This window comes from Aegilops tauschii, chromosome 6 (assembly GCF_002575655.3).
Source record: "Aegilops tauschii subsp. strangulata cultivar AL8/78 chromosome 6, Aet v6.0, whole genome shotgun sequence".
In the NCBI taxonomy this organism is placed as follows: Eukaryota; Viridiplantae; Streptophyta; class Magnoliopsida; order Poales; family Poaceae; genus Aegilops; species Aegilops tauschii.
The window spans coordinates 369,530,186-369,537,721 of NC_053040.3; positions in this window are offsets into that span (position 1 = coordinate 369,530,186).

Below are 7,536 nucleotides of genomic sequence, written 5' to 3' on the forward strand. Positions count from 1 at the left end.
AAATAAAACTATTTACACGGGAAAGCTCCCAACAAGCAAAAGAAGAACGGGAATTTTTTTTGGGTTTTCTTTTTAATTATTACTACTACAACAAGAAAAGTAAACTAACTAGAAGCTACTACTAATTTTTTTGGTTTTTCTTAAGGTTTAACAAACACACAAGAAGAAAGCAAGAAAAAGAAAATAAACTAGCATGGATATTACAATGAAAAAGTATGAGCACCGACATCTAGCAATGAGTGTGTGAACATAAATGTAATGTCGGTGGGAAATACGTACTCCCCCAAGCTTAGGCTTTTGGCCTAAGTTGGTTTATTGCCACGGATGGCCTGGCGGATATCCATAGTTGTAGCCGGGGTCGTACTGAGATGCAGCGGCTATCGCCTCCTGAGCTGCACCGTGGCGACGAGCGGCTTCCGCCCTCCTCTCGTACTCATCTGCCTCCTCTCTGGTAATAACATATCTTCCTTTTGCCTGATAATCAAAGAAGGCAGGAGCAAGGAGAGTAATATGGACAGCACGACGTCTGTCAAAGATTAAGCGATACTGGAGAGGTGATTCATTCCTCTCAACAAACTGGTGGTGAACCATAGCATTAAAGTCTAGGTAAGCAGGAGGCAATTCAATATCATCATTACGTATGGTTACACCAAGAAAATCATCTAAGCGGGTTGCATAAATTCCACCGAAGAAATCTCCATTAAATCTATTATTATGCAACCTACGTGCAACAATGGCTCCCAAGTTATAAGATTTGTCTCCTAACACAGCACTCCTAAGAATACTGAGGTCAGGAACACACATATGACATGCTTCATCTTTACCATTTATGCATCTACCTATGAAGAGAGCAAAATAATGTATAGCAGGAAAATGAATGCTCCCAATGGTAGCTTGTGCTATATCTCTAGATTCCCCCACAGTTATACTAGCAAGAAAATTTCTAAATTCGGATTTGCGGGGTTCACTATCACTACCCCATTGCGGAAGTTTGCAAGCAGTGGTAAAATCCTCTAAGTCCATCGTATAAGATTTTTCATAAAGATCAAACAGGACAGTTGGAGAATTACGTGAAGATGAAAATTCAAACCTCCTCACAAAGGACCAAGTGAGATAGTGGTACTGGCGGCATTTTTCTGCCTCAAAGCTCACAAGATCAGCGTTATGCAAATATGCGTTAAATTCTTCCTTGATTCCCGCTCAATCCATAAAATTTTCTGAAGGACATTCACAAGGCCGCACTGGAGCGTTCCTTGGTGGCTCATCGTCAGCATCACGCATTGCAAGCCTGGGTCCTTGCTTCCTTGAGGAACCACCTTGGTACATTTTCCTAAGCATATTTCTTCCTCTGAAAAATTTCTGAAATTTTTAGTAACTTCGAATAAAAGTGAACCAAGCTCAACAAAATTGATAGCAACTACTCCTACAAGTGCCTAGAGCCTATATCATGCATTAGAACTACTTGGAACCATATAAATTTGACATGCAAGCTCAAGAACATGGTCACCTAGGCAGCACAAATTTGCAATGAATAAAGCACTAGAAAAAAACTAATTGGACCAATGGAGGAGTCACATACCAAGGAACAATCCCCCCAAGCAGTTTTGTGAGAGGTGCTTTGAGCAAGGAGATCGAAAATCGCAGCAAAATGAGCTAGAACTCGTGCTTGAGCTGGATGGTGATTTTTTTGGGAGGAAGAAGTGTGTGGGTGCAGGAATAAGTGGAGGGGAGCCACCGTGGGCCCATGAGGCAGGGGGCGCGCCCAGGGGGGTAGGGCGCACCCACCACGCTCGTGGCCAGGTGCTTGCCCCTCCTGTTGTGTTCTCAGTGCCAGATATACTCAAATATTCTAGAAAAAATCATATTTCATTTTCAGGGCATTTGGAGAACTTTTATTTTCGGGGTATTTTTATATTGCATGGATAAATCAGAAAACGGACACAAAAATACTATTTTTACTTTATTTCAACTAAATAACAGAAAGTAGAAAGAGGGTACAGAAGGTTGTGCTTTCTAGTTTCATCCATCTCATGCTCATGAAAAGGAATCCACTAACAAGGTTGATCAAGTCTTGTTAACAAACTCATTCCGAATAACATGGAACCAGAGAAATTTCAAATAACACTATGTTACCTCAACGGGGATATGCACATCCCCAATAATAAGAATATCATATTTCTTCTTGACAGCAGGAAGAGGAAATTCAAAACCTCCAAATATAATCGATGGATTTTTTCCAATAGAATTGATACTATGAACTTGAGGTTGTTTCCTCGGAAAGTGTACCGTGTGCTCATTACCAGTAACATGAAAAGTGACATTTCCTTTGTTGCAATCAATAAGAGCCCCTGCAGTATTCAAAAAAGGTCTTCCAAGAATAATAGACATACTATCGTCCTCGGGAATATAAAGAATAATAAAGTCCGTTAAAATAGTAACGTTTGCAACTACAACAGGCACATCCTCACAAATAACGACAAGTATAGCAGTTGATTTATCGGCCATTTGCAAAGATATTTCAATAGGTGTCAACTTATTCAAGTCAAGTCTACGATATAAAGAGAGAGGCATAACACTAACACCGACTCCAAGATCACATAAAGCAATTTTAACATAGTTTCTTTTAATGGAGCATGGTATAGTAGGTACTCCTGGATCTCTAAGTTTCTTTGGTATTCCACCTTTAAAAGTATAATTAGCAAGCATGGTGGAAATTCCAGCTTCCGGTATCTTTCTTTTATTAGTAACAATATCTTTCATATACTTAGCATAAGGATTCATTTTGAGCATATCAGTTAATCGCATACACAAAAAGATAGGTCTAATCATTTCAGCAAAACGCTCAAAATCCTCATCATCCTTTTTCTTGCATGGTTTGGGAGGAAAAGGCATGGGTTTCTGAACCCATGGTTCTCTTTCTTTACCGTGTTTCCTAGCAACAAAGTCTCTCTTATCATAACATTGATTCTTTGATTGTGGGTTATCAAGATCAACAATAGGTTCAATTTCCACATCATTATCATTGCTAGGTTGAGTATCAACATGAACATTATCATTAACACTTTCATTAGGTTCATGTTCATTACCAGATTGTGTTTCAGCATCAGAAATAGAAATATCATTTGGATTCTCAGGTGGTTCAGCAATAAGGTCACTAGAAGCATGCAAAGTCCTATCATTTTTCTTTTTCTTCCTTTTAGGAGGACTAGGTGCATCTAAATTATTCCTCTGAGAATCCTGCTCAATTGTCTTAGGGTGGCCTTCAGGATACAAAGGTTCCTGAGTCATTTTACCAGTTCTAGTAGCCACTCTAACAACATAATCATTATTCTTACTATTCAATTCATTGAGCAAATCATTCTGAGCTTTAAGTACTTGTTCTACTTGAGTGGTAACCATAGAAGCATGTTTAGTAATGAGTTTAAGTTCACCTTTAACTCTAGACATATAATCACCCAAGTGTTCAAGCATATCGGAATTGTATTTCAATTGTCTACCAAAATAAGCATTGAAGTTTTCTTGTTTGACAATAAAATTATCAAACTCTTCTAAGCATTGTTTAGCAGACTTATAGTGAGGAATATCACCTTCATCAAATCTATAGAGAGAGTTTACCTTTACTACCTGTGTCGGGTTATCAAGACCATGAGCTTCTTTAATAGGTAATGGATTAGGATCATATATTTCTTCAACAAGCGGTAAATTAAGACCATGTATTTCTTCAATAGGAGGTAAATTCTTAACATCTTCAGCTTTAATACCTTTTTCTTTCATAGATTTCTTTGCCTCTTGCATATCTTCAGGACTGAGAAATAGAACACCTCTCTTCTTCGGAGTTGGTTTAGGAATAGGCTCAGGAATTGGCTCAGGAGCTGGCTCAGGAAGTGTCCAATTATTCTCATTTGTCAACATATTATTCAATAGAATTTCAGCTTCATCCGGCGTTCTTTCCCTGAAGACAGAACCAGCACAACTATCCAGGTAATCTCTGGAAGCATCGGTTAGTCCATTATAAAAGATATCAAGTATTTCATTTTCTTAAGAGGATGATCAGGCAAAGCATTAAGTAATTGGAGAAGCCTCCCCCAAGCTTGTGGGAGACTCTCTTCTTCAATTTGCACAAAATTATATATTTCCCTTAAAGCAACTTGTTTCTTATGAGCAGGGAAATATTTAGCGCAGAAGTAATAAATCATATCCTGGGGACTACGCACACAACCAGGATCAAGAGAATTAAACCATATCTTAGCATCACCCTTTAATGAGAACGGAAATATTTTAAGGATATAAAGGTAGCGAGATTTCTCATCATTAGTGAACAGGGTGACTATATCATTTAATTTAGTGAGATGTGCCACAACAGTTTCAGATTCATAGCCATAAAAAGGATCAGATTCAACCAAAGTAATTACATCAGGATCAACAGAGAATTCATAATCCTTATCAGTAACACAGATAGGTGAAGTAGCAAAAGCAGGGTCAGGTTTCATTCTAGCATTAAGAGATTGCTGCTTTCATTTAGCTAATAACATCTTGAGCTCGTATCTATCTTTGCAAGCTAAAATAGCTAAAGCAGCTTCTTTTTCAAAAAAATAACCCTCAGGAATAACAGGCGATTCATATTTATTAGGGGGAGAGTCTTCATCATCACTTTCATCAATGTTATCAGTTTCAATAATTTCATTCTCTCTAACCCTAGCAAGTTGTTCATCAAGAAATTCACCAACTGGCACAGTAGTATCAAGCATAGAAGTAGTTTCATCATAAGTATCATGCATAGCAGAAGTGGCATCATCAATAACATGCGACATATCAGAACGAATAGCACAAGCAGGTTTAGGTGTCGCAAGCTTACTCAAAACAGAAGGTGAATCAAGTGCAGAGCTAGATGGCAGTTCCTTACCTCCCCTCGTAGTTGAGGGATAAATTGTTGTCTTAGCGTCTTTCAAGTTCTTCATAGTGACCAGCAGATATAAATCCTAAGTGACTCAAAGAATAGAGCTATGCTCCCCGGCGAAGGCGCCAGAAAATAGTCTTGATAACCCACAAATATAGGGGATCGCAACAGTTTTCGAGGGTAGAGTATTCAACCCAAATTTATTGATTCGACACAAGGGGAGCCAAAGAATATTCTCAAGTATTAGCAGTTGAGTTGTCAATTCAACCACACCTGGATAACTTAATACCTGCAGCAAAGTATTTAGTAGCAAAGTAGTATGGAAGTAACGGCAACGGTAGCAAAAGTAATATTTTTGGGTTTTGTAGTGATTGTAACAGTAGCAACGGAAAAGTAAATAAGCGAAGAACAGTATGTGAAAAGCTCGTAGGCATTGGATCGGTGATGGAGAATTATGTCGGATGCGGTTCATCATGTAACAATCATAACATAGGGTGACACAGAACTAGCTCCAATTCATCAATGTAATGTAGGCATGTATTCCGAATATAGTCATACGTGCTTATGGAAAAGAACTTCCATGACATCTTTTGTCCTACCCTCCCGTGGCAGCGGGGTCCTAATGGAAACTAAGGGATATTAAAGCCTCCTTTTAATAGAGTACCGGACCAAAGCATTAACACATAGTGAATACATGAACTCCTCAAACTACGGTCATCACCTGGAGTGGTCTCGATTATTGTAACTTCGGGGTTGCCGGATCATAACACATAGTAGGTGACTATAGACTTGCAAGATAGGATCAAGAAATCACATATATTCATGAAAACATAATATGTTCAGATTTGAAATCATGGCACTCGGGCCCTAGTGACAAGCATTAAGCATAGCAAAGTCATAGCAACATCAATCTCAGAACATAGTGGATACTAGGGATCAAACCCTAACAAAACTAACTCGATTACATGATAGATCTCATCCAACCCATCACCGTCCAGCAAGCCTACGATGGAATTACTCACGCACGATGGTGAGCATCATGAAATTGGTGATGGAGGATGGTTGATGATGACGACGGCGACGAATCCCCCTCTCCGGAGCCCCGAACGGACTCCAGATCAGCCCTCCCGAGAGGTTTTAGGGCTTGGCGGCGGCTCCGTATCGTTAAACGCGATGAATCCTTCTCTCTGATTTTTTTCTCCCCGAAAGTGAATATATGGAGTTGGAGTTGAGGTCGGTGGAGCGTTAGGGGGCCCACGAGGCAGGGGGCACGCCCCCACCCTCGTGGTCAGGGTGTGGGCCCCCTGACGTGGATTTTTATACCAGTATTTTTGATATTTTCCAAAAAGATGTTCCGTGGAGTTTCAGGTCATTCCGAGAACTTTTGTTTCTGCACATAAATAACACCATGGAAAGTCTGCTGAAAACAGCGTCAGTCCGGGTTAGTTCCATTCAAATCATGCAAGTTAGAGTCCAAAACAAGGGCAAAAGTGTTTGGAAAAGTAGATACGACGGAGACGTATCAGGATTTACACGTGTAAAATCATCATTGGCTGGAGGAAACACGTGTCGGCTCACTGTTGGGACAGATGTCATCCACTCATTGGACCGAAGGCGCCTATGATACGTCGACATGTGGCACAGCCGAACAGAGGCCCATTCCTGTGAAAAGGCCGACCCGTTTGACTTGGTCAAAAGGTGGCGGGCCGGCCCACGGAAAGCCTGTTAACGGCCTGTTCGCATATAGCCCATTTATAGCCTGCAAACCCAGGGCCCGTTACGACCTATCCGAATTAGGCCCAGTAGGGTCATCTGGGCCGTCCAATATGATTCCAGCCCATTTTAAGTTCTGGCCCATGTATGGCCCATGACGTCTTTCGGCCCATATGAGGCCCTTTGTAACTCTTGGCCCATTAACGGCCCATGGTGAAACTGACCCGTAATGAATAGTGTATCACTTTATACCCATTAACGGCCCATTAATCCATTGGGCCGTTTGCAGCCCATGTTATCTTTCGGCCTTCTCAGGGCCCATTTATTCTTGGGCTCCTTTCCAACATTCGGTTACTTATGGCCCGTTACTGCCATTTTCTGCTTGTGGGCCAAATTCAGCATGTGGTTACAGTCTGCCCGTTTGTGGCCCGTTAATACGTTGGGCCGTTTTCATAGCGTCATCAAATACGGCCTATTAACAACGACCCATTATGGTCGCCCATGAACGGACGACTCCAACTCTAGCCCGTTTACGACCATAATGCGGTCTGTTTTTGGCCCATGTTTGGCCAATCGATCATACGACCCGTCTAAGGCCCATTGATGATACGGCCCGTAGAAGGCCCATTGTTTCTACGGCCCGTAGAAGGCCCATTGTTTCTATGGCCCGTAGGAAGCCCAGTGTCACTACAGTAAATATGTAGCCTATGGCCTGTTAAAGGCGGGAAACTACTATAGGTTTAGACCTGCTAATGGCCCAAGATGATTATAGGCCCACGTTTTGGCCCATATGAGTAACGGGCCGGCCTGAAGACCGACAACACTGAGATCCACTGAACCTTCCGGCCTAAATTACAGCATACCGACCAAAGAATAAACCTAGACTATACAATAAAGAAATTACGGCATATTACATCCACTGTGAA